Consider the following 26,998-nt stretch of genomic DNA (forward strand, 5'->3'; position numbering starts at 1 on the left):
GATGTCCTTCTCCAGGGACTGATCCCTCCTGACAACATGTCCAAAGTATGTAAGATGCAGTTTTGCCATCTTTGCTTCTAAGGAGCATTCTGGTTGCACTTCTAAGACAGATTTGTTCGTTCTTTTGGCAGTCCATGGTATATTCAATATTCTTTGCCAACACCACAATTCAAAGGCATCAATTCTTCTTTGGTCTTCCTTATTCACTGTCCAGCTTTCACATGCATATGATGCAATTGAAAATACCATGGTCTGGGTCAGGTGCACCTTAGTTCTCAAGGTGACATCTTTACTCTTCAAAACTTTAAAGAGGTCCTTTGCAGCAGATTTACCCAATGCAATGCGTCTTTTGATTTCTTGACTGCTGCTTCCATGGCTGTTGATTGTGGATCCAAGTAAAATGAAATCCTTGACAACTTCAATCTTTTCTCCGTTTATCATGATGTTGTTTATTGGCCCCGTTGTGAGAATTTTTGTTTTCTTTATGTTGAGGTGCAATCCATACTGAAGGCTGTGGTCTTTGATCTTCATTAGTAAGTGCTTCAAGTCCTTTTCACTTTCATCAAGCAACATTGTGTCCTCTGCATAACGCAGGTTGTTAATGAGTCTTCCTCCAATCCTGATGCCCCGTTCTTCTTCATATAGTCCAGCTTCTCCGATTATTTGCTCAGTGCACAGATTGAATAGGTATGGAGAAAGAACATGACCCTGACGCACACCTTTCCTGACTTTAAACCAATCAGAATCCCCTTGTTCTGTCCAAACAACTGCCTCTTGATCTATGCAAAGGTTCCTCATGAGGACAATTAAGTGTTCTGGAATTCCCATTCTTTGCAGTGTTATCCATAGTTTGTTATGATCCACACAGTCGAGTGCCTTTGCATAGTCAAGAAAACACAGGTAAACATCCTTCTGGTATTCTCTGCTTTCAGCCAGGATCCATCATACATCAGCAATGATATCTCTGGTTCCACGTCCTCTTGTGAAACTGGCCTGAATTTCAGGCAGTTCCTTAATGATATACTGCTGCAGGCGTTTTTAAATGATCTTCAGCAAAATTTTGCTTGCATGTGATATTAATGATATTGTTCTATAGTTTCCACATTCAGTTAGATCACCTTTCTTGGGGAAAAAAAAAAAAGGACTAGGCATAAATATGTGTCTCTTCCAGTCAGTTGGCCAGGAAGCTGTCTTCCATATTTCTTGGCATAGAGAAGTGAGCATCTCCAGCACTGCATCTGTTTGTTGAAACATCTCAATTGATATTCCATCAATTCCTGGAGCCTTGTTTTTCACCAATGCCTTCAGAGCAGCTTGGACTGTTTCCTTCAGTACCATCGGTTCCTGATCATATGCTACCTCTTGAAATGGTTGAACATCGACTAATTCTTTTGGGTATAATGACTCTGTGTATTCCTTCCACCTTCTTTTGATGCTTCCTGCGTTGTTAATATATTATTCCCTGTAGAACACTTCACTATTGCAGCTCGAGGCTTGAATTTTTTCTTCAGTTCTTTCAGCTTCAGAAACGCCAAGCGTGTTCTTCTCTTTTGGTTTTCCTTCTCCAGCTCTTTGCACATGTCATTATAATACTTTACTTTGTCTTCTCAAGCTGCCCTTTGAAATCTTCTGTTGAGCTCTTTTACTTCATCAATTCTTCCTTTTGCTTTAGCTGCTCGATGTTTGAGAGCAGGTTTCAGTCTCCAACATCCCTCTTGGTCTTTTCTTTCTTTCCTGTCTTTTCAATGACCTCCTGCTTTCTTCATGGATGATGTCCTTGATGTCATTCCACAACTCATCTGGTCTTCGGTCACTAGTGTTCAAGGCATCAAATCTATTCTTCAGATGGTCTCTAAATTCAGATGGGAAATACTGAAGGTCATATTTTGGTTTTCATGGACTTTCTCCGGTTTTCTTCAGTTTCAACTTGAACTTGCGTATGAGCAATTGATGGTCTTTTCACAGTTGGCCCCTGGCCTTGTTCTGACTGATAATATTGAGCTTTTCCATTGTCTCTTTCCAAAGATGTAGTCAGTTTGATTTTTGTGTGTTCCATCTGGCCGAGGTCTGTGTGTATAGCCGCCATTTATGTTAGTGAAAGAAGATATTTGCAATGAAGAAGTCGTTGGTCTTGCAAAATTTTATCATTCGATCTCCGGCATTGTTTCTATCACCAAGGCCATGTTTTCCAATTACTGATCCTTCTTCTTCGTTTCCAACTTTCACATTCCAAACCCCAGTACTTATCAATGCATCTTGATTACATGTTCGATCAATTTCAGACTGTAGCAGCTGATAAAAATCTTCTATTTCTTCATCTTTGGCCCTAGTGGGTGGTGTGTAAATTTGAATAATAGTCATATTAACTGGTCGTCATTGTGGGTGTATGGATATTATCCTATCACTGGCAGCATTGTACTTCAGGATAGATCTTGAAATGTTCTTGTTGATGATGAATGCAACACCATTCCTCTTCGAGTTGTCATTCCCAGCATAGTAGACTATATGATTGTGCGAATCAAAATGGCCAATACCAGTCCATTTCGGCTCACTAATGCCTAGGATACTGATGCTTATGCATCCCATTTCATTTTTGATGATTTCCAATTTTCCTAGATTCATACTTCATACATTCCAGGTTCCGATTATTAATGGATGTTTGCAGCTGTTCCTTCTCATTCTGAGTCGTGCCACATCAGCCAATGATGGTACCGAAAGCTTTACTCCATCCACGTCATTAAGATCGACTCTACTTTGAGGAGGCAGCTCTTTCCCAGTCATCTTTTGAGTGCCTTCCAACCTGAGGGCTCATCTTCCGGCACTATATCAGACAAGGTTCCACTGCTATTTCATAAGGTTTTCTTGCTTTTCAGAAGTAGACTGCTGGGTCCTCTTCCTGGTCTGTCTGAGTCTGGAAGCTCATCTGAAACCTGTCCTCCAGTGGCATAGCTTCCAGCATCACAGCAACATGCAAGCCCCACAGTATAACAAACTGACAGACACGTGGGGGGTCAAATTAATATTTCTTTGAGTACTCCCAACAGAAAGATCTGGGGACCATGACTTGCAGGGAGCTTCTAGTCTCGGTCAGGCCATTAAGTCTGGTATTTTTATGAGAATTTGAGGTCTGCATCCCACTGCACTCCTGCTCCATCGGGGATTCTCTGTTTTGTTCCCTCTCAGGGAAGTCATCAGTGGTAGCCAGGAACTATCTAGTTCTTCTGGTCTAAGGCTGATGTAGTCTCTGGTTTATGTGGCCCTTTCTGTCTCTTGGGCTTGTAATTACCTGTGTCTTTTGTGTTCTTCATTCTCCTTTGCTCCAAGTGGGTTGAGACAAACTGATGCATCTTAGAAAGCCATTTGTTAGCTTTTAAGACCCCAGACACCACTCTTCAAAGTGGGATGCAGAATGTTTTCTTAATAGATTTTATTCTACCAGTTGACCTAGATGTTCCCTGAAACCATGGTCCCCAGACCCCTGCCCCTGCTACTCTGGCCTCTGAAGCATTCGGTTTATTCAGGAAACTTCTTTGCTTTTGGTTTCGTCCAGTTGTGCTGACCTCTCCTGTATTGCGTGTTGTCTTTCCCTTCACCTAAAATAGTTCTTGTCTACTATCTGATTAGTAAATACCCCTCCCCTCCCTCCCTTCCTCCGTCCCCACCCTCATAACCAGCAAAGAATACTTTCTTCTGTGTTTAAACTAATTCTTGAGTTCTTATAATAGTGGTCTCATACAATATTTGTTCTTTTGCAACTAATTCCACTCAACATAATGCCTTCCAGATTCCTCCAAGTTATGAAATGTTTCACTGATTCATCATTGTTCTTTATCCATGCATAGTATTCCATTGTGTGAATATACCATAATTTATTTATCCATTCATCCATTGATGGACACCTTGGTTGCTTCCATCTTTTTGCTATTGTAAACAGTGCTGCAATGAACATGGGCGTGCGTGTATCTGTTCCTGTAAAGAAGTGGGATTACTGGATCCTATGGTAGTTTTATTTCTACCTTTTTAAGGAAGTGCCAAATCAATTTCCAAAGTGGTGATACCATTTTACATCCCCACCAGCAGGGTATAAGTGCTCCAGTCACTCCACAACCTCTCCAACATTTATTATTTTCTGGTTTTTGAATTAATGCCAGCCTGGTTGGAGTGCCATGGAATTTCATTGTAGTTTTGATTTGCATTCCTGTAATGGCTAATGATCATGAGCATTTCCTCATGTATCTGTTAGCCACCTGAATATCTTCTTTGGTGAAGTGTCTGTTCATATCCTTTCCCCATGTTTTAATTTGTTTATTTGTCTTTTTGTTGTTGGGTTTTTGCAGTATCATGTAGATTTTAGAAATCAGACACTGATCGGAAATGTCATAGCTAAAAACATTTATCCCAGTCTGTAGGTAATCTTTTGACTCTTTTGATGAAGTCTTCACATGAGCGTAGGTGTTTGATTTTGGAGAGCTCCCAGTTATCTAGTTTCTCTTCTGATGTCTCTGCATCGCTAGTAATGTTTCGTATACTGTTTATGCCATGTATTAGGGCTCCTACTGTTGCTGTTATTTTTTCTTCCATGATCTTTATCATTTTAGATGTTATATTTAGGTCTTTGATCCATTTTGAGTTAGTTTTTGTGCGTGGTGTGACGTATGGGTATTATTTCACTTTTTTGCAGATGGATATCCAGTTATGCTAGCACCATTTGTTAAAAAGACTGTCTTTTCCCCATTTAACTGACTTTGTCCCTTTGTCAAATATCAGCTGCTCATATGTGGATGGATTTATGTCTGGATGCTCAATTCAGCTCCATTGGTCTGTGTGTCTGTTGTTGTACAAGTACCAGGCTGTTTTGACTACTGCAGTGGTATAATAGGTTCTAAAATCAGATAGTGTGAGGCCTCCCGCTTTGTTCTTCTTTTTCAGTAATGCTTTATTTTTATATATTTTTTTTTACTTATCCAGGGCCTCTTTCCTTTCCATATGAATTTGGTGATTTGTTTCTCCATCTCATTAAAAAATGTCATTGGAATTTGGATTGGGATTGCATTGTATCTATGGATTGCTTTTGGTAGAGTTGGCATTTTTACTGTGTTGGGTTTTCCTATGCGTGAGAAAGGTGTTGTTCCACTTACGTAGGTCTCTGGGTGTTTTTGGGTCTGGGTAGGTCTCTTTTGGTTTCTTGTAATAGCGTCTTGTAGTTTTCTTTGCATAGGTCTTTTATATCTCTGGTTAGATTATTCCTAAGTATTTTGTCTTCTTGGGTGCTATTGTAAATGGTATTGACTTGGTGATTTCCTCTTCAACATTCTCTTTGTTGGTGTAGAGGAATCTAATTGATTTATGTATGTTTATCTTGTATCTTCATACTCTGCTGAACTCTTCTGTTAGTTTCCGTATTTCTCTTGAGGATTCTTTAGGGTTTTCTATGTAGGAGATCATGTCATTTGCAAATAGAGGTACTTTTACTTCTTCCTTACCAATCCGTATGCCCTTTATTTCTTTATCTAGCCTAATTGCCCTGGCTAGGACGTCAAGCACAATGCCAAGTAAGAGTGGTGATAAAGGGTATCCTTGTCTAGTTCCCATTCTCACAGGGAATGCTTTCTGACTCTTTCAATTCAGGATGATGTTGGCTGTTCTATAAAAAAAATTTCTATAAATGCCCTTTATTACGTTGAGGATTTTCCTTCAATTCCTATTTTGTTGAGAATTTTTATCATGAATGGGTGTTGGACTTTGTCGAATGCCTTTTCTGCATCAGTTGATAAGATCATGTAGTTCTTGTCTTTCATTTTATTTGTATGATGGATTACATTAACTGCTTTTCTAATGTTGAACCATCCCAGCATACCTGGTATGAATCCCACTTGGTCATGGTGAATTGTTTTTTTGACATGTTGTTCTATTGACTAGAATTTTGTTGAGGGCGTTTACATCTAACTTCATGAAGGGTAAAGGTCTGTAATTTTCTTTTTTAGTGGTGTCTTTTTTTTACCTGGTTTGGAAACCCTGGTGGCCTAGTGGTTAAGTGCTACGGCTGCTAACCAAAGGGTCAGCAGTTCAAATCCATGAGGCGCTCCTTGGAAACTCTACGGGGCAGTTCTACTCTGTCCTGTAGGGTCTCTAGGAGTCGGAATCAACTCAGCGGCACTGGGTTTGGTTTCATTTTGGGGTTTTACCTGGTTTTGGTATCAGGGATATGCTGGCTTCATAGAACGAGTTTGGTAGTATTCCATCCATTTCTGTGCTCTGAAATACCTTTAGTAGTAGTGGTGTTAACTCTTCTCTGAACGTTTGGTAGAACTCTGCAGTGAAGCAGAGTCTGGGCCAGGGCTTTTTTGTTGTTGTTGTTGAAAGTTTTTTGATTACCTTTTCAATTTCTTCTTTTGTTATGGATTTATGTAGTTGTTCTACCTCTGTTTGTGTTAGTTTGGGTGTGTAGAGTGTTTCTAGAAATTCATCCATTTCTTCTAGGTTTTCAAATTTGTTAAAGTACAATTTCTCATAGTAATCTTCTATGATTATTTTAATTTCATTTCAGTCTGTTGTGATATCACCCATCTCATTTCTTATTCAGGTTATTTGCTCCCTTTCCTGGTTTTTTTTTAATCATTTTGGCCAGTGGTTTATCAATTTTGTTGATCTTTTCAAAGAACCAGCTTTTGGTCTTGCTAACTCTTTCAATTGTTTTTTTAATTCTCTATTTCATTTAATTCTCCTCTAATATTTATTATTTCCTTTCTTCTGGTGCCCTTGGGCTTCTTTTGTTGCTCTCTTTCTGTTTGAGTTGTAGGGTTGAGTTTTGATTTTGGCCTTTTCTTCTTTTTGGATGTATTTATTGCAATAAGTTGACCTCTGAGCACTGCTTTTGCTGTGTTCCAAACGTTCTGGTAGGACATGTTTTCATTCTCATTTGATTCTGTGAATTTCTTTATTCCTTTTTTGTTTTCTTCTATAACCCAGTACTTTTTGAGCAAGGTATTGTTCAATTTCCATGTATTGGATTCTTTTTTCTTGCTTTTTCTGTTATTGATTTCTGCTTTTGTAGCTTTATGGTCAGAAAAGATGCTTTGTAGTATTTTAATGTTTTGGATTCTGTTAAGGCTTGCTTTGTGGCCTAATATGTAGTCTATTCTGGAGAACGTTCCATGTGTTTGGAAAAGAAAGTATATTTGGCTGCCGTTGGGTGGAGTGTTCTGTATATGTCTATAAGGTCAAGTTGGTTGATTGTGGCATTTAGATCTTCTGCATCTTTACTGAGCTTCTTTCTGGATGTTCTGTCCTTCACCGAAAATGGTGTGTTGAAGTCTCCTGCTATTGTAATGGAGCTGTCTATTTCTCTTTTCAATGCTGTTAGAGTTTGTTTTATGTATTTTGGAGCCCTGTCATTGGGTGCATATTTATTATGGTTATGTGCTCCTGGTGTATTGGCCCTTCAATCATTATATAGTATCCTTCCTTGTCCTTTGTGATGGATTTTGCTTTAAAGTCTATTTTGTCAGAGATTAATATTGTCACTCCTGCTCTTTTTTGACTGTTATTTGCTTGATATATTTTTTTCTATCCTTTTAGTTTTTTTGTGTCTTTAAGTTTAAGGTGTGTCTCTTGTAGGCAGCATATAGACAGACCTTTTTTTTATCCATGCTACCTCTTTATTGATGCATTTAGTCTATTTACTTTCATGATAATTATTGATAGGTATGAGTTAAGTGCTGTCATTTTGATGTATTTTGTGTGTGTGTGTGTTTGACAGTTTCTTTGTTCCACTCAGTTTTCTGTGCTGAGTCGTTTTTCTGTATGTGTTTTCATTGTTGTTGATTTTGTATTTGCTGAGTTGTTATGTTTTTCCTCTTTTTTATTTTGATCTGTAAGATTGTTAGTTTCCTTTGTGGTTACCTTAGTATTTACCTCTATTTTTCTAAGTTTGAAGCAATCTTTTATTTCTTGATATTGCCTTGACTTCCACTCCATATGAAAGTTCTATGACTACATTATTTAGTCCCTCTTTTTTGTTTTAATGTTATTGTCTTTTACATATCGACATCTCTGTTTCCCTCTTTTCAGTGTTTTAGCTTTGATTTATTTTTGTGACTTCCCTGTCTGGGTTGATATCTGGTTGTTCTGTTCTGTGTTCCAGTCTTGGGTTGTTATCTGATGTTATTGATTTTCCAACCAGAGGACACCCTTTAGTATTTCTTGTAATTTTGGTTTGTTTTTTATAAATCCACTAAACTTCTGTTTATCTGCAAATGCCCTAATTTCACTGTCATACTTGAGAGACAGCTTTGCTGGATACATAATTCTTAACTGACAATTTTTTTCCTTCAAGGCTTTATATATGTCATTCCATTGCCTTCTCGCCTGCATGGTTTCTGCTGAATAGTCAGAAGTTAGTCTTATTGACTCTTTTTCGTAGGTGACTTTTCGTTTATCTCTATCTGCTTTTAAGATTCTCTCTTTATCTTTGGTTTTGGCAAGTTTGATTATATGTCTTGGTGACTTTCTTTTGAGATCTACCCTGTTTGGGGTTCGATGAGCTTCTTGGGTAGATATCTTCTCGTCTTTCACAATATCAGGGAAGTTTTCTGCCAACAAATCTTCAACAATTCTCTCTGTATTTTCTGTTATCCTCCCTGTTCTGGTACTCCAATCACTCGTAGGTTATTCCTCTTGATGGAGCCCCACATAATTTTTAGGGTTTCTTCATTTTTAAAATTCTTTTATCTGATTTTTCCTCAAATAAGCTGGTGTCAAGTGCTTTATCTTCAAACTTACTAATTCTGACTTTCATTGTCTCAATTCTGCTCCTATGACTTTCTGTTGAGTTGTGTAATTCTGAAATTTTATTGTTACTCTTTTGAATTTCTATTTGTTGTCTCTCTATGGATTCTTGTAGCCTGTTAAATTTATCTTTATGTTCTTGTGTAACCTTCTTAAGCTCTTCTGTTGCTTTGTCTGTGTGTTCCTTGGCTTGGTCTGCATTTTGCCTGATCTCCTTCCTAATTTCTTGAAGAACTCTGTATATTAATCTTTTGAATTTTACCTCCAGTAATTCCAAGACCTTCTCTTCCTCCAGGATGGTTTTCTTTTTTTTGGTTCTTTGTTTTGGCCACTTGTTGAAGCCATCATGGTCTACCTTTTTATGTGATTTGATGTTGACTATTGTCTCTGAGCCATCAATAATTTATTATACATATTTATGTTTGCTTACTGTGTCCTAGCTTTTTGTTTTGATGTGCCCATATAGGCTGGTCATGTGAGCTAATTTGATTATTAGTGTCTTTGAAGCTGTCACATCCTTTCACCAGGTGTTTAGAGCTGCTGCTAGATATGTGAGCCCACGAGTCTGTTTACTTTTCTTGTGTGGATTCAGCTCAGGTGTCCAGGTCATCAGTCTCCGAGCGTGTGGTGCAGGCTCTCACCTATAGTCCTAGATGGGCAGCGCTATGTAGGGGTGATTGGAGCAGGCACAGGTATCTGGCTGCAGTAGGGGGCTATGTACTGAACAAGATAGGGGGCCGATGGCTGCCCCTGAGTGCCTGGGTGGAAGGTGTGTCCCCGTTCCCTAGAGCTTGTAGGTGGGTGGGTTTTGCCGCCGGACTTTAAGTACCCAGTGCTGTTGTCTGCAAGCACTGGGAGGCACTACTTATTCTTGGACCCTTGTTGTGGGTGGCTAGGTGGAGTGGGTGGAGCCACCAGTTCTCAGGCCCCTGATGTGGGTAGGTGAGGACCCTACTTAATGGGCAGGGCAGTGTCCAATGTCATGAATCTGCTATTCCCCCTTAGTTGTTGTAGTCGAAAACAGGCTTCAGGTACATACCCTGTTGTACTTTGCTAACAAGGGCTTATGCTGTTGAAATGGGCCCACACAGGTTTATGCAGGGGTGGAAGGCATTCAAAGTCTGTGGGCCCCTTATGCCTGTGCCTAGGCAAAGGGGCTGTGCCTACCCTGAGGTCCCGGCTTAGGAAAGCTGGCAGATTATTTTTTCCTGTTTCTCATTAATTTGTTCCCCCCTTCAAAACTAAAAGAATGGCTTGAGGCATATGACAGGACCCACTTCCAGCCCAGGGGGCAAGGCAATCACTGAAGCTGATCAGGACCGGAGCAGACCTGGAAAGGGGTAGGTAAATGGGAGAGAGGTACTTCCCAGGGTGGAAAGGATTTTTTTACCCCTCAAGGTAGGTTAGACACTGGCACTTAACTTTGGCAGATCTAGCACCATTTTCCCCTGGTTTTGCAGGCTCGTGCAGACTCTCTGCTGCTCGGTTTCTTCCAGTGTGGAGAATATGTTCTGAGTGCTACTACTTGCCTCAGCACATTCATGCTGGCTGATCCAGCCTGCAGGGCGCCAGCCAGGCCAAGTCTGAAAATTCCTCACTGCTTCTCAACTATCTCTCCGTGCTCCTGCTGCTCAGTCCAACTCCTCAAATTTGTCTTTGTTGTTCAGGACTCCTATATTGTCATATATAATCGATTCACTTGTTTTCTGAGGCCTTTGTTGTAAGAGGGACCACGGGAAGCCTCTGACTGCTCTGCCATCTTGGCCTTGCCTCTATGTTTTTATTTTAATGCAAACTATAGAGTAGAACTCTATCATAGTTAATATAGTCATTCACTTCTAAGTTCAAATCCTTATTTATATATAAAACACAGTTATATCAAAATCCAAGAATACTTTTTAAAAGAGTAATTCAGAAGCAATCATATTAATGAATTTTTTTTCATCCAGAAATTTGATATCATATATGCAGCCTTTTTCTGGAAATCGGTAGAGAGCTCTGGCAAAGCACTGAATGGTGACCATTGGATGGTATTTTACCTCCTACTAGCCAACACTCCTAAAAGTGGGTAAAGGGCAAAATAGGAATAAAAATCCTCTCATTTACAGGGTTCTCTCTCTCCTTTGCTGGTTTGCTTTCTCTCTCTTTTCCTCAGGTATTCCTTAGCACTAGACGAGGAGCGTGGATTTTACATTGTGTTTGAGAAAATGAATGTCCCATGGACAGTTCCTTCTTCACTTGGTTCAATAGTTTTCTCCAGAAAACAGCAACTACAGCACTAACAAATAACCCTCTTAAGAAAACATTGAACTCAAGATTCAATCACGCACCGTACGGCCTGCAGCCTCAGCACAGGTGGTAATTTGTCTTAATTTATGTAATTATATGCACATGTAAAAGAGAATTCACCTTCAGCTTCTGGCAATTTACATTTATGTTGGTCTATTAATCTCACACATTTATTACTATAAAGCACTTATACTAGTACATAAATGTAGATTTGTTTTTTGATGCCATTTAATCTTATTCATTCAACAGTTATTCATTATGTCAAGCACAACAATAAATAATGCATTGTTTCTCCCTTCAACTAAGCTTCAAGTCTAGAGGAGAGAGATGAATATGAAAACATAGTTGAACAAGAAAGTGTGATTGGAGCTAAGACAGATGTCAATGTAGGATACAGTGAAACTCAAAGTAGACAGTCATTAATTTAACTGAGGGTGGGGGTGGAAACGTCAAGAAAGCCACGTGGAAGTGGCAATACCTAAGGGCCCCCTCCTTTCCTTGAGTACTCTTATGATTCCAGGTCTTTCTCCTGCAGATGCCTTGGTTCAGAAGCCACCCACAACTTCTGATGAAAGGACAAAAGATAGAAGTGGCAATCAATACAAAGCTGAGTTAAGAAAAGAAAAAGAACAGAATGAAGAAGATTAAAATGAAAGTATCAACCTAAGAGATACTGGTCTCAGATTATAAAACAATATTTTTTTTTTCATATATGACTACTTAATTGTTTCTAAAAGCAATTCTAAGAGAGAAATTCCTGAAGTATTTTAGCAAATGAGATAAAGGAAACTGGCATTTATTTATTCAATCATTAAAAATATTTAATGAGCATCTACCAAATATTCCAAATGCAGAATGAAACTGTATTCTACTTGGAGATAGACAATTTAAAAAAAAAAAAAAGCAATTCCAGAATGTGATGAGAGCTATTAAGGAAATGAATAGGATCATGTGATAAAGTAACATGTCGGGGATGGCTAATTTAATGGAATGGTCAAAAAGGCATTTATTTTTGAGGAGGTGATGCTTAAGCTAAGGTAAACAACAAGAAGGAGCCACAATAAGAAGAGTCAGAAGACAAGGGTTCCAATAGAAGGATCAGCAAGTACTAAATTCTTGCACTAGGAAGGGGCTTGGTGCAAACTGAAGAGCAGAAAGGAGAAAATTATGACTGGGACAAAGTCAAAGAGGAGAGAATGGCATGAGAAAAACCTCCAGAGAGAGGCAGGAGCCAGGTCAGATGCCTCTGTGCCACGAGGCAGAGTTTGGATTTTTATTCTAAGAAGAGTGGGAAACTGTTAAGTATTTTAAACATGGGAAGGTGCTGATTTGATGCACATTTTTTAAGAACTACTCAGGCTGCTGTGTGGGAAATGGGAAGTCTAGAGGTCAGGGGTGAGATCAAGAAGAAAAAAGAGGAGCCTAGAAGAGTAATTATGGAGCTCTGGTGGCTCAGTGATTAAGCACTCAGCTACTAACCAAAAGGTCAGCGGTTCGAACCCACCAACCACTTCACGAAAGATGTGGCAATCTGCTTCTGTAAATATTACAGACTTGATGCCTGGGGTCTTAAACGCTAGCAAGTGGCCCTCTAAGATGCATCAATTGGTCTCAACCCACCTGGAGCAAAGGAGAATGAAGAACCAAAGACACAAGGTAAATATAAGCCCAAGAGACAGAATGGGCCACAGAAACCAGAGACTATATCAGCCTGAGACCAGAAGAACTAGATGGTGCCTGACTACCATCGATGACTGCCCTGACAGGGAGTACAGCATAGAATTCCTGATGGAGCAGAAGAACAGTGGGATGCAGACCTCAAATTCTCGTAAGAAGACCAGACTTGATGATCTGACTGAGATTAGAGGGACCCTAGAGGTCATGGTCCCCAGACCCTCTTAACCCAAGACTGGAACCATTCATGAAGCCAACTCTTCAAACAGGGATTGGACTGGACTATAAGACATAAAATGAGACTGGTGAGGAGTGACCTTCTTGGCTCCAGTAGACAGACACATGAGGCTACGTGGGCAGCTCCTGTCTGGAGGAGAGATGAGAAGGCAGAGGAGCTGGTTGAATGGTCATGAGGAATACAGGGTATAGAGGAGCAGTGTGCTGCCTCATTAGGAGAAGAGCAGATAGAAGTACATAAGCAAGGGGTGTATAAGCTTTTGTATGAGAGACTGACTTGTAAACTTTCACTTAAAACACAATTTAAAAAAAAAGGTTACAGCCTTGGATATTCTACTCTGTCCTACAGGGTCACTATGAGTCAGAATCGACTGGATGGCAGTGGGTTTGATTTTGGTTTTAGGAAAGTAATTAAGGTGGCATGAATTACTATGATAGGAAAGGAGAAGAAGTAAAGTGGATAGAGTGAGGAGGTGCTTTGAGAATAAAACCTAGGGTGCTTGCAGATGTATTGAATATGAAAAGGGAATGGAGGAAAGAAAAGAATCAAGTACTCTCAGGTATTTGATGAATAATTGGGTTAACTAGTGGGACATTGCACCCTGGTGGTGAAATGGTTAAGTACTCAGCTGCTAACCCACCAGCTGCTCCACAAGAGGAAAGACCTGGCGATCTGCTCCCATAAACATTACAGTCTAGGAAACCGTATGGGGCAGTTCTACTCTGTCATATAAGGTCACTAGGAGTCAGCATCCAGTATCTGGCACACAACAACAATGGGAGATTTACTGCACTGGGAGTGGGAAGTAGTCAAGGAAGGAGCAAGTTCAGAGGTGAAAACTGAGAGTTCTGTTTTGTCCATGTTATGTTTGAGGTGCCTATGAGACAATCAAATGGAGATGAATAAAAAGCTGGGTCTGGAAGCCAGAAGAGAGATCTGCATTAGAGCTACAAATCAGTAAGAATAAAAATAATTTGACTGAATAATTTGTTCGATTCACTCAAACACAATCTCATGACTATTGTAGTCTGTTCTTTAAAAATCCTTGATTACAAGGATAAAGCAGAAAGGACTACTCTGGAAACAGAACACCAGGAATATGACTCCTTTTCCTTCCAAATCCCACTCTATTCATCCTCCTCCCCTGAGCTAAACAGTTGCTGGGGCCTAAGGGCAACAGGCATGAAACAAAGCTTTGGGTTCTATGAAAGTCTTTCTCCCCCATGGGCCAGGTAAGTGCCTCGGGACATCTGCAATAATCATGAGATTGTATTTGAGTGAACCAAACAGAAATTATTCAGTCATATTATTTTTATTCCAACTGGCAGTCAGAGTGGTAGGTCCTGGGAAGGACTTAGTGTAAAACTCTTTGGTGAAGGTCAACATCAGCTCTGCATGAAGAATGCCTGGTCTTCGTAGCACTGAGGTTAAGAAAAGTGATGAATGAGTGAGCTGCATCCTCTCCATGGCTAAGAATCCTTGTTACCAGAGGACAGAAAGGTTCCCTCCAGTTGCCTCATCAAGGGAAGGGCTGTTTGCATGTTTCTCTATCTTGGGGCCATCAAAGTGGACCACTTCACATTTACCACCTGCAGAACAGCTGCCACAAAGGGTACTCCAGTAACCAGACCTTAGCTCCAGTGAGCTGGCAAAGAAAAATGCCATCCCATGTAAATGAAGTCAGCATCCAGAGAGAATAAGATTAGTTAGAAAGTCAGAACACAAGCCTGGGGAAATAGAGGAGGAAAGAGAAGTCGACCTGAATAAAAATATAAAGAGAACTTAAGGACATTCGAGTGTGGCACAAAATATTCTTTGGAGCTTAAAAGTATCATTTCTCAACCAAAGACAAGAGTAGATAGATGGAGGGAGGAAATGGTTACTTTTAAGAACTGAGTTAGTGGCCTGGGAGATCAAGTGCAAAAAAAAAAAAAAATCTTTCTTTTTGTATATTCACTTACTTGGGCTTTTTTTATGTTTATATACAGACTTTTAAGTCAGCATCCAACAGTCAGTGATGACCTGCCCAATCACATAATTTCTGGAAGAGTCCATTTGAAGCCCAACGTGAAGGAATTCATGGAGTCAGATGCCATTTTTGATGATGGCACCATAGAAGAAAAGATTGATGTTGTCATCTTTGCTACAGGATATACTTTTCTTTTCCCTTCCTTAATGTTCTGATCAGAGTTACTTATAATGAGGTGCCCCTGTAAAAACTTATGTTCTCTTCTAACCTGGAGAAGCCAACACTGGCTGTTATCAGTCTTATCCAGACACTGGGTATCATCCTAACTATCACAGAACTCTAGTCTCCCTAGGCTACACAAGTATTCAAAGGTATGTGAGTAAATGCTGGAGAAAGGCCAATAAAAAAAATAAAAACCCAGTTTTCTGGAGAAAGGCCAATATATTGGCTAAATTAAATCCTCAGGTTTTTTTTTTTTTGACAGTTGTTCTCTCCTTTCAGTAAAGTGTTCCCCTCGCATTTCTTGGAACCCTGTCAGACTCTGAATTTTCTCTTCTAGGGCTGAGAAAATTGCCCTCAGTGAAGAACATGAGGGCAGGTATTGCCCAGGGGAAAAGAACAATAGAAAAATGGTAGGTAAATCATTATAACGATTAGTTGGAGATCCTCATAGGATCATGGAATTCCTAACTCCTTACTTTATCTCACTCAATTATGTGTTTTGTTTTTTTCTCCTTATTTGCAAGGAACTATAGACATTTCCTAGGGTAACCCTGGTGGTGCAGTCATTAAGAGATCGGCAGCTAACCAAAAGGTTGGCAGTTCCAACCCACCAGCCACTCCTGGGAAACCCTATGGGGCAATTCTACTCTGTCTTGTAGGGGTGCTATGAGTCAGAATCAACTCAATGGCAACATTTCCTACATTTTGCTATTATGCACAAAAACAAGTATGAATCTTAGTCCTCTGAATCAACTATCCAGGAAGTAATCACTTTTTTATTTTCTTTATGGCATATTAAATCAGAATTTCAACCCTCAACCTGCTAAAATCAGGGAGTTCCATCTCAGTCATTACTAGGGTTTCTTCCCAGGATTTCCCCAGAGTACAGGAAGCTTATGTGATTACCCAAAATGGAGGAATAGTCTGATTTCCACTCCATCATGTTTCTTACTGACAACCTCATTGCTTAAGTCTAAAAAAAAAAAAAAAGAAAAGCACTCTCTTAAAATCTGGAGGCTTTTGGCTTCCCTGCCTTGTGTAGGCTAAAGAATCATTGCTGAAGATGAGGGCTCCAGCAGAGATGGGCTTCCCAGGAACACGACACAGCCATTCTCGCTGAAGTCTTGCCAGGGCTCTCTAGACTCTTTCAGACCAGATTTCTATATCATGCACTGTGGGGTGAAGTCACTCCTTCTCCTGTCTTGTTGCCTCAATGATATTTATTATCTTCTCTTCCAAGAGCTCAGAATTTAAGGAAACAAAAGCTAGAAGGGGAAGCATCTTGTAAGTAAGGCATTTCTTTGGTCATGAAACAAAAAATTTCCCTGAAACAAGGGAACACAAAAGGCTTGGTCATTTTTGTAGAATGGTGGGGGATAAGGATATAGACAGAAACAAATTATTATCTTAATAAATTATCTTGCCACATTTTTTGTTTCAAGATTCTGAAGACTTTAATGTATATGTGTGAGTGTTTATATAAATAAATGAAATGCATTCCCATTAACCCACCCCACTTCATAATGTTTTGAAAAAGTTACATCCCAGAGAGCATCATTGATTGAGAAAATTCAAGTGTCATGCCCTTGAATAATTGGAAGGAGATGACACTAAGAACGCTTTTGCAACATAAAAAAAAAAAAAGTGTGACTAAATTGCTTTCACAACGCTAGATTCTTCTTATCGGAATTTATAAATAAAATTTTATTTTATCATTGACCTAATCTTCCATATTATGCTTCCTTCCTTTGAAGTAGTTCCATCAAATTCTCACCCAGACATGAAAGTTTTAGTTTATAGCATAGAGGTTAAAAGACACAAGTAAAAACATGCTAGACTTCAATTAATTAGAAACTAAAAAGCCTAAAAACACTTTTCCTTTATTAAGCTCATTTGCTAACAATTTTTGTGTTTTGCAGAAACAACTAAAGAAAAAAAACAAGCAAACCCATTGCCATCGAGTCAATTCTGACTCATAGTAACCTTACAGGACACAGTAGAACTGTCCCATAGGATTTCCAAGGAAAGGCTGCTGGATTCAAACTGCTAACTTTTTGCTTAGCAGCCAAGTTTCAACTACTGCGCCACCAGGAGTGACTGCTTATTTCTAAACACTAAAAGTGTAGAGTAACTCATCATAACTTCTGAAATATACTGCACTCTTTCCTTTAGTTGGACCCGTGTCTCCCTGTTAAATTCAAAACCACCATGAAATGAGAGTCTGAAAGCTGTATTAAACCATTTACATCTTAAATTTAATTAATTTCAGGGTTTTTGTTTTTGTTTTTAACCTGTGAAAAAGTTCTGTTAGAAAAAAAAATGGGAAAGAAGATAAGGAGATTAGACCCTAAGGGAAACAGGAAAGACCAAAAAGTGGAGAGTCAGACTGGAAGCATTGAAGGCAAATATCTCCTATTTAAGAATTCTTCTCAGAGTGAAACCTGCCTGTCAGGACAACCTTCCAAAGGCAGATCATCACCTGACAGAATTCTAACCATCCCTGAAGACCTACCCTCAAGCGCAATGGTCTGCTTGGCTCACTGACCCTACAATCTCATCTAATCCTCAAGGTTAGATGGGTCCGGAACTCTTGAATCAATCCTATCCCTAAAATCCAGTTGTCATCAAGTCAATTCTAACTTATGTGTGTCAGAATAGAACTGCACTCCATAAGGTTGATTTTTTGAAAGCAGATGCCAGGCCTTTCTTTTGAGGAGCATCTGACAGACTCAACTGCCAAATTTTCTGTTAGCAGCCAAGCCCGTTTGCGCCTCCCAGGGACTCCTTTCCTATCCTTGTTGTTGGGTGCCGTCAAGTCCATTTTGGCTTATAACGACCCCATGTGACAGAGTAGAACTGTCCCATAGGGTTTTCTTGACTGTAATGGTCTTTTTTCCTATAGGGCCACTGGGTGGGTTTGAACCACTAACCTTTCGGTTAGCAGCCAAGCACTTAACTACCCCACCAGGGCTCTGTATCCTGTTCCTAGGCAGGAGAAAATGTAAGAAGCTACAAACCAGAAACTCACCAACTGCATTTACCAAACCCAACCCTAATCTTCTACAGTGTCTGACATTGGAAAGCTTGCCTTCCTCTTTGAAAAAGTTTTAGTCTCATACCCCAGAAACAGTAACAACCAGCTCTCATGTGCCTCATTCCTTTCTTCAGTTTCCTTTGCTGTGTACCAACTTCTCTGGTGTGAATTCTTGGCTTACCATCCTTCCTCTGCCCCATCTCCAACCCAACCACATACCTTTTCAAGAACTACGATTTTGCTTCTAACCCACTGTTCATGATTGGATTCCTGCTCCAACCTACTGGGCCTGCCTGATGTTAACTACCTGCTTGCTATACCCCCATTCATTCAATAAATATTTCCTGGGTGACTGCTTTGGGTAACCTGTTGTGCTAAGAAATAGGAATAGAAGATATATAAAAATATGGCCACCCTCTTCAGGGAGCTTACAGCTTAGAGACAGCCAAATAAACATATTAAATATGAATGAGACAAAAATATTACAGTATGAATATTCATAGCTTCAAGGAGCCCTTGTGGCAAAAGAGTTAAGTGCTTGGCTGTGAGCAGAAAACTGAAGACCTACCAACCTGCTTCTGTAAAGATTATAGCCTGGGAAACCCTATGCGGTGCTTCTACTCTGTCGCATGGGGTCACTATGAGTTGGAATTGACTCCATGGCACCCAACAACAATAATTCATAGCTCCATGGCCCTCTTTACGCCGCTCTTCTGTTTTCAGGGTCTTTTGTCTGAGTATCTGTGGCACTGAAACTGGAGACATTGGAGAGGTCAGACTCATTTACATTAGAAAGGTCAGTGAGCTAATCCCAGGTAAGGGGTAGGGATAGGCTTGGGAAGTCATCTGCAGTTTGTGCGTGTGTGTGTGTGTGTGTGTGTGTGAAGGGATGAATTTTAAAAGAGAGAAAGACATTTTAAAATGAAAGTTGGAACAGTGGCAGGCTCTCACCTTGGCTCTGGTCTCCTCCTGATATCTCCCTAGTAGTCTTGGAGAGCCCGCTTTGCATTCTAACATGATATGATACACCAGGCTCATCTTATATATTTTCTTCCCCTGACCTGGAATCAATCGTTTATCCAAGAAGGCTTTGTTTCTTTTACTGAAAATGTTATTTAAATACTGCCTATAATAATAACAAACTTTCCCTTCAAAGGCTGCCAACAGCTTTCAGAATGAAGCCCAAATCTCAACACGCCATCAAGTGCCCTCCATAACGTTTCCCTTGTTTATCTTTCTAACCACATCTCTGAACTCTCTGAGCATCAGACATCCTAACCTATTTGCAGGTTGCCCGAAGGAGCCATCTTCTCCTTTGCACACACTCCTCACTCTACTTGGAATCGCTTCTCTCACTTTGTCAGCTTTGCCCTGTTCATCTGTGAAGACACAAACTAGGGAAAAGCTCTTCTAGACAGCCTTCTCTGACTTCCTTACTTCAATAGCACCTGGCACATAACTTTATCTTAGCACATCATGCTGAGTGAGTGTGTGTGTATGTGTGTACCTGTGCCCAAGGAAAGGCATAGTAGAGAGGAACAGGGTGTGGAGAGAGGGGAGGTGTACTTAAGCAGCCTGTGTTCTGTCTTTGGCTGTATCATTAAGAAGAAACATCTGTCATGCATCTCAGAAGCTTCATGTTGTTGTTGTTAAGTGCTGTCAAGTAGATTTCAACTCATAGCAACGCCATGAGACAGAGTAGAACTGCCCCATAGGGCTTACTTGACTACAATCTTTATGAAACCAGATCACGAGGTCTTTCTCCTGTGGAGCCGCTGGATGGGTTCAAACCACTAACCTTTTGGTTAGCAGCCAAGCACTTAGCCATAGTGCCACTGGGGCTCCTAAAAACTTCATAAAGACATTTAAATATTCGCTGAAGTTGACTGAAGATAAACTGGAATTTCTTTTGTTATGTACAGCAGAAGTTAAAATCTTCCTGTATCTCTCCTAGTAGTTTGAATGGCATGGCAGCTGCTGTACCCCACAATACACACACAATCAACTCAGAATAACAATAGCACTACTACTAACAGTAGTATTACTGACAACTGCATAACTAATCCTTGGAGTCTGTGAATATGTTGATTCACACAGCAAAAGAGGCTTTGCAGATATGGGTAAGGATTTGTGATGGAGAGATTATCCTGGATTATCCAAGTGGGCCCAATATAATCACGAAGGTACTCATAAGGGAAAGAAGGAGGCAGGAGATTCAGAGAAGGAAATGCAACAGTGGAAGAAGAGGTCAGAAGGATGCAACTGTTGGCTATGAAGATGAATGCGGGCCACAAGCCAAGGAATGGAGGCAGCTTCTGGAAGCTGGAAAAGGTAGAGAATGGATTCTTCCCTATGGCCTCCAGAAGGAACACAACCCTGCCCACACCTTGGTTTTAGCCCCCGTGTGACTTCTGACCTCCAGAATGCTAAGATAATAAATTTTAATGTGTAAACCACTAAGTTTGTGGTAATTTGTTACAACTATTAAAAAAAAAGTAATACACCTTTGTTATGTATTGAATTGTGCCCCCCCTCAAAAAATGTGCAGTAAATCCTAACCCATATACCTATGGATATAATTCTATTTCAGAATAGGTTTTTTGTTATGTTAATGAGGCCATATCAGTGTAGGATGTGTCTTAAACCAATCACTTCTGAGGTATAAAAGAGGAGATTAGGCACTGAGAAGCAAGCACAGATGGGGGAAGATGGATGCCATACCACATGAAGATCACCAAGGAGCCCAGGAACAGAAGCTGAAAACAGGTAAGGACCTTCCCCAGAGCTGATACAGAAAGAGAGCCTCCACCTAGAGCCAGTACCCTAAATTCGGACTTCTAGCCTCCTAAACTGTGAGGAAATAAATTTCTGTTCATTAAAGCCACTCCCTTGTGCTATTTCTATTACAGCAGTGGTAAGAAACTAAGACAATCTTCTAAGTACAGACAGTCATTAGTTAAAAAAAAAGGAACAAAAATATTAAGAATTTGTTTTTTAAAAAGCAATGCCATGTTTATAAACTTTAGTCTCTGGCTCTGAAATATATCAGAACCAAATACACCACCCAAAACCAAATATTAATCTGTACACTTGGGACTAGGCCATGTGGGTGGCACAAACAGTTAAGTACTCAACTACTACCCAAAAAGTTGCTGGTTCGAACCCACCTAGAGGCACCCTCAAAAGACAGGCCTGGCAACCTGCTTCTGAAAGGCAGCCTTGAAAACCCTATGGAGCAGTTCTACTCTGCACACATGGGGTCGCCATGAGTCGGAATTGGCTCTACAGTGACTGACAACAACAATGCATGGGATTTATCAGCACTGTTCATTTGCTTTACTCAATTAAATAAAACACTTGCTAAATATATTTTCTTAATATAATTGTGTTTTAGTGACTCTAAAGAAAGTGCCTTAACTTCAAAAATAAAAAACCTTAAAATTATTTAGTTTTGTGCTTTTCCTTTATGGCTCATTAACAACTTTTCTTTAACCTGGATTTCATAATCATCAACACACTGGTCAGTAACCTCATATCGAGTAATATGCATAATGCTTTTCTCCAGAATTAAAAATAGATAACTAATTTAATATAGCAAGTTACAAAGCATTAAAAAATATGTACTATCTGGCTTAAGTTATACAGTAGGTGGATAAAAAGTGCTTTTTAAGCTAATCTACTTTTTGAACAACAACCTTGTGAGAAAAAAAATACAGAGGCTTACAGATGGTTAGAAAACACAGCTAAAGGCACAATCCTGGGCCTTTCCTGCTGAACCCTGTCCCTCTATGTCTCAGGCTGGATTCTCTAAAGAAGCAAAACCAGTAAAGCATATAAATAATCTATATAAAGAGATTTACTTCTAGGAAACGGCTCACGTGGTTGTAGAAGCCGGAAAGTCCCATAGGTCAGGCTGGAGACATCTTCTAATTCATGTAGCTGCAGGGGCCCTTGCTCATACCCACATTGGTAGGTCAGATAGCAGGGCTCTTGCTCGTGGGCCTTGAAGACTGACAAATCCCAAGATTGACAGGCAAGACCACAGGTAAGCTGCTAGCTCAAGTCCCAAGGCCCGGAGTTCAGACAAACAGGAGGCAGCTGCAGGATCCAGAGCGAGCAAAAGCTCTCATGCCTTGCAGAAAAGTCCACCTATATTGGAAGCAGACCACACCCCCAAGGAAAGGGCAAACACATGGTATAGACCTAGAACATTCAAATGGAGAGGAAGTCCATATCAAGTAATAAAAGACTGGTTCAAACTTAGAAAGATAAGGGTAAATTTCAAGATAACCACAAAGAAAGTTAATAAGCCTACTCAACAAAATAAAGAAGAAAAACAAAGTCTCAGTAAACACAGAATCTATAATAATGAAAGAAACGAAATTTCACAAACAAAAGGAATTCAGCACAGGAGAGAAGGAGGAACAAAGACAATATCAGCATGACACACACACACACACACACACACACAAAAGGCACTACGAAATGGCAGCAATAAACTCGTACCTATGGATAATCACACTGAACATAAATGATTTCAATGCACCCATGAAGAGACAGAGAGTGACAGATTGGATTTAAAAAAATGACCCATCAGTATGCTGTCTACAGGGGACACACCTTAGAAACAAAGACATAAATATATTAAAAGTCAAATAATAGAAAAAAATACATCAAGCAAACAGCAGCCAAAAAACAGCAGGAGTGACAATACTAATCTCAGGTAAAATAGACTTTAAGGCAAAATCCACCATAAACGAAAGGGAAGGACATTATATAATGATTAAAGGAACAGTGTACCATGTTGACATAACCGTAATAAATATCTATGTACCCAATGATAGGGCTCCAAAATACATAAATTCTAACAGCACTGAAAAGAGAAGTTAAGAGTTCAACAATAACAGTAGGAGACTTAAACACACTACTCTCGTTAAAGGACAGAACATCTAGAAAGAAACCCAGTAAAGCTACAGAAGATCTTAAGACCATAGTCAACAAACTTGACCTCATAGACATATATAGAACACTCCACCCAACAGCAGCAAAGTATAAGTTCTTTTCTAATGCACATGGAACATTCTACAGAATAGACCACATCTTTTTTAGGCCATAGAGCAACCCTCAACAAAATCCAAAACACTGAGATAATACAAAGCATCTTCTCTGATCAGAATGCCATCAAAGTAGAAATTAATAATGGGAAGAACAAGGGAAAAAAATTCAAATACATGGAAACTGAATAACATCTTGCTTAAAAACCACTGGGTAACAGAAGATATCAAAGATGGAATCAAAAAATTTCTAAAATCAATTGAGAACGACAACATCTCATACTAAAACCTATGGGACACATCCAAGGTGTGCCCAGAGGTCAATTTATAGCAATAGATGCAAACATCAAAAAAGGGACAAAATCAAAACCTTAGTCCTACAACTCAAACAAATAGAAAGAGAACAGCAAAAGAAGTCTGCAGCCACCAGAATAAAGGAAATAATAAAGGTCAGAGCAGAAATAAATGAAATAGAGAATAGAAAAATAATAGAATCAACAAAACCAAAAGTTGGTTTTTTGAAAGGATCAACAAAATCGACAAATCAATGGCCAAACCAACCAAAGGAAAATGAAAGAGGAAGTAAATAACCCAAATAAGAAATGAAATGGGGACATTACAAGAGACCCAATTGAAATAAAAAGGATCATAACAGAATACTATGAAAAACTGTACTCCAACAAATTTGAAAACCTAGAGAAAATTGGACAAATTTCTAAAAGCACACTACCTACATAAACTAACACTAGCTGAGGTAGAAAACCTGAACAGATGCATAACGTGAGAAGAGATTGAAGAGTTAATTTTAAAAACTCCCAACAAAAAGTCCTGGCCCAGATAGCTTCACTGGAGAATTCGACCAAACATTCAGAGAAGAGCATGCACCAGTACTACTCAAACTATTTCAGAACATAGAAATGGAAGGAATATTTCTGAATTTATTCTATGAAGCCAGCATAACCCTGATACCAAAGCCAGGCAAAGACACCACGAAAAAAGAAAATTACAGGCCAATATCTCTCATGAGCATAGACGCAAAAATTTTCAACACAATTCTAGCCAATGAGAATTCAGCACCATATAAAAAAATAATAATAATAATACACCATGACCAAGTGGGATTCATACAAGGTATGCAAGGATAGTTCCACATTAGAAAATCGATCAACTTAATCCACCACATAAATATAATAAAAGAATCACATGATTATCTCAACACAAAGTCATTCAATGCCCATTCCTGATAAAAACTCTCAATAAGATAGGAATAGAAGGGAAATTGCTCAACATAATAAAGGGCATCTATACAATTTTTTTATACAAAACCAACAACCAACATCATTCTCAAAGGAGAGAGGCTGAAAACATTCCTCTTGAGAAGAGGAACAAGATGAGAGTGCCTGTTATCACCACTCCTATTTAACATTGGGCTGAAAGTCCTAGCTAGAGCAATAAGCCAAGAAAAATAAAGGCATCCAAATTAGTAAGGAAGAATTAAAATTATCCCTATATGCAGATGATATGATAATATACATAGAGAACCCTAAAGACTCCATAAGAAAACTACTGGAACTAATAGTAACATTCAGCAGAGTAGCAGAATACAAGGTAAACATACAAAAATCAGTTGGAATCATATACATCAACAAAGAGAACTACGAATAGGAAATCAGGAAAGCAATACCATTTATAATAGCCCCTGGAGAAGTAAAATACTTAGGAATAAATCCAATCAGGGATGTGAAAGATCTATACAAGGAAAACTACAAAACACTACTCTAAGAAACTAAAAGAGAACTAACTACATAAATGGAAATACATACCATGCTCACGGATAGGTAGACTCAATTTTGTGAAAATGCTATTTCTACCCAAAAAAACCCAAAACAGTCTACAAATACAATGCAATCCTGATCCAAATACCAACAGCATTCTTTAATGATATGGAAAAACTAATCATTAACTTTATATGGAATGGAAAGAGGCCCCAGGCATTACTGAAGGAAAAGAACAAAGTAGGAGGCCTCGCTCTATCTAACCTCAGAACCTACTATACAGCTATGGTAGTCAAAACAGCCTGGTACTGGTACAACAACAGACACACTGACCAATGAAACAGACTTGAGAACCCAGATGTAAATCCATCTACCTATGGCCACTTGATTTTTGACAAATGTCCAAAGTCCATTAAATGGGTTTTTTTAACAAATGGTGCTGGCAAAACTGGATGTCCCTCTCCAAAAAAAATGAAACGGGACCCATACTTCACATTATAAAACAAAAACTAATTAAAAATGTATCAAAGAATTAACTATAAAACCAAAAATTATAAAAATCATGGAAGAAAAAAATAGGGTCAACACTAAGGGCCCTAATACATGGCATTAACAGCATACAAACCAAAATTAACAATACACAAACACTGGAAGATAAGCCAGATATATGAGATCTCCTAAATATTGAATACTTATGCTCATCAAAAGACTTCACCAAAAGAGTAAAAAGATAACCTACAGACTGGGAAAAAATTTTGGCTATGGTATCCAACAAAAGTCTAATCTCTAAAAAAAAAAAAAAAAAAAATCTCTAAAATCTATAGGAAAATCCAACACCTCTACAAAAAAAAGACAAATAATCCAGTTAAAAAATGGGAAAAGGATATGAAACAATACTTCGCCAAAGAAGATGTTCAGACAGCTAACAGACACATGAGGAAATGTTCGCGATCACTACCCACTAGAGAAATGCAAATCAAAACTACAATGAAATACCATTACTGGCACGAATAAAAAAAAAAAAAAAAAACAGAAGATAACAAATAGAGAGGCTGCAGGGAGATTGGAACTCTTATGTACTGCTGGTGGGAATGTAAAATGACACAACCATTTTGGAAAACGATATGGCACTTCCTTAAAAAGCTAGAAATAGAAAACCACTTAGAAGATGGCGGACTAGGTGGACGCTACCGCGGATCCCTCTTGCAACAAAGACTCAGAAAAACAAGTGAATCGATCACATACATAACAATCTACGAACTCTGAACAACAAACACAGATTTAGAGACAGAGAACGAACAAATGCGGGGAGGCAGCGATTGTTTTCAGAGCCTGGAGACAGCGTACCAGTCAGGTGACCTTCGGCGCCCGATTTGGGGCAGAGCCCAGGGGGACAGACGGCACAAACAAGGGGCCCAGCCCTAGCCCCCAAACTCATTCCGGGAGGGAGCACAGCCGGTTCGCACGGGTGGCGTGGCTCCGCAGCCGGTGGGAGAAGTCCCCGGGAGGCACTGACTGGTCTTGGAGCGGGGAGAGCGGCGTTCCAGCCGGGGAGCCGTCCTGCCGGGATTTGGGCAGGGCGCGGGAGCCGCATAAGCTCGGAGAGCAGCTCCATCCCCCTGAACTGACCCCGTGGAGGGGGCAGCCAGTTAGCGCGGGCGGCGTGGCGGCACAGCCGGTGGGAGAAGTCCCTGGGAGGCAGTGACTGGTCTTGGAGTGAGGAGAGCGGCGTCCCAGCCGGGACGCGCGGTCACGGCGCAGGCCCGGGGAGCTGCTCCGCTATCCTGAGCTGACCCCGGGGAGAAGCCCAGCCGGTTCGTGGGGGCAGCGAGGCAACGTGGCTGGCGGGACGGGAAGTCACTGGGAGGCAGTGACTGGTTTTGGAGTCGGGAGTGCACTGTCCCAGTAGGGGAACCTTAACCTTGGGCATGGGCTGATAGCGGAGGATCTGACCAT

General features: G+C 39.9%; 1 pseudogene; it reads left to right on the forward strand.

Annotated features, from left to right (window-relative positions):
- The first annotated feature begins 36 nt into the window (after positions 1-36).
- Positions 37-26,747, forward strand: LOC111751920 (flavin-containing monooxygenase 5-like; annotated as a pseudogene).
- Positions 26,748-26,998: the final 251 nt, after the last annotated feature.

Source organism: Loxodonta africana, chromosome 3, assembly GCF_030014295.1.
Source record: "Loxodonta africana isolate mLoxAfr1 chromosome 3, mLoxAfr1.hap2, whole genome shotgun sequence".
In the NCBI taxonomy this organism is placed as follows: Eukaryota; Metazoa; Chordata; class Mammalia; order Proboscidea; family Elephantidae; genus Loxodonta; species Loxodonta africana.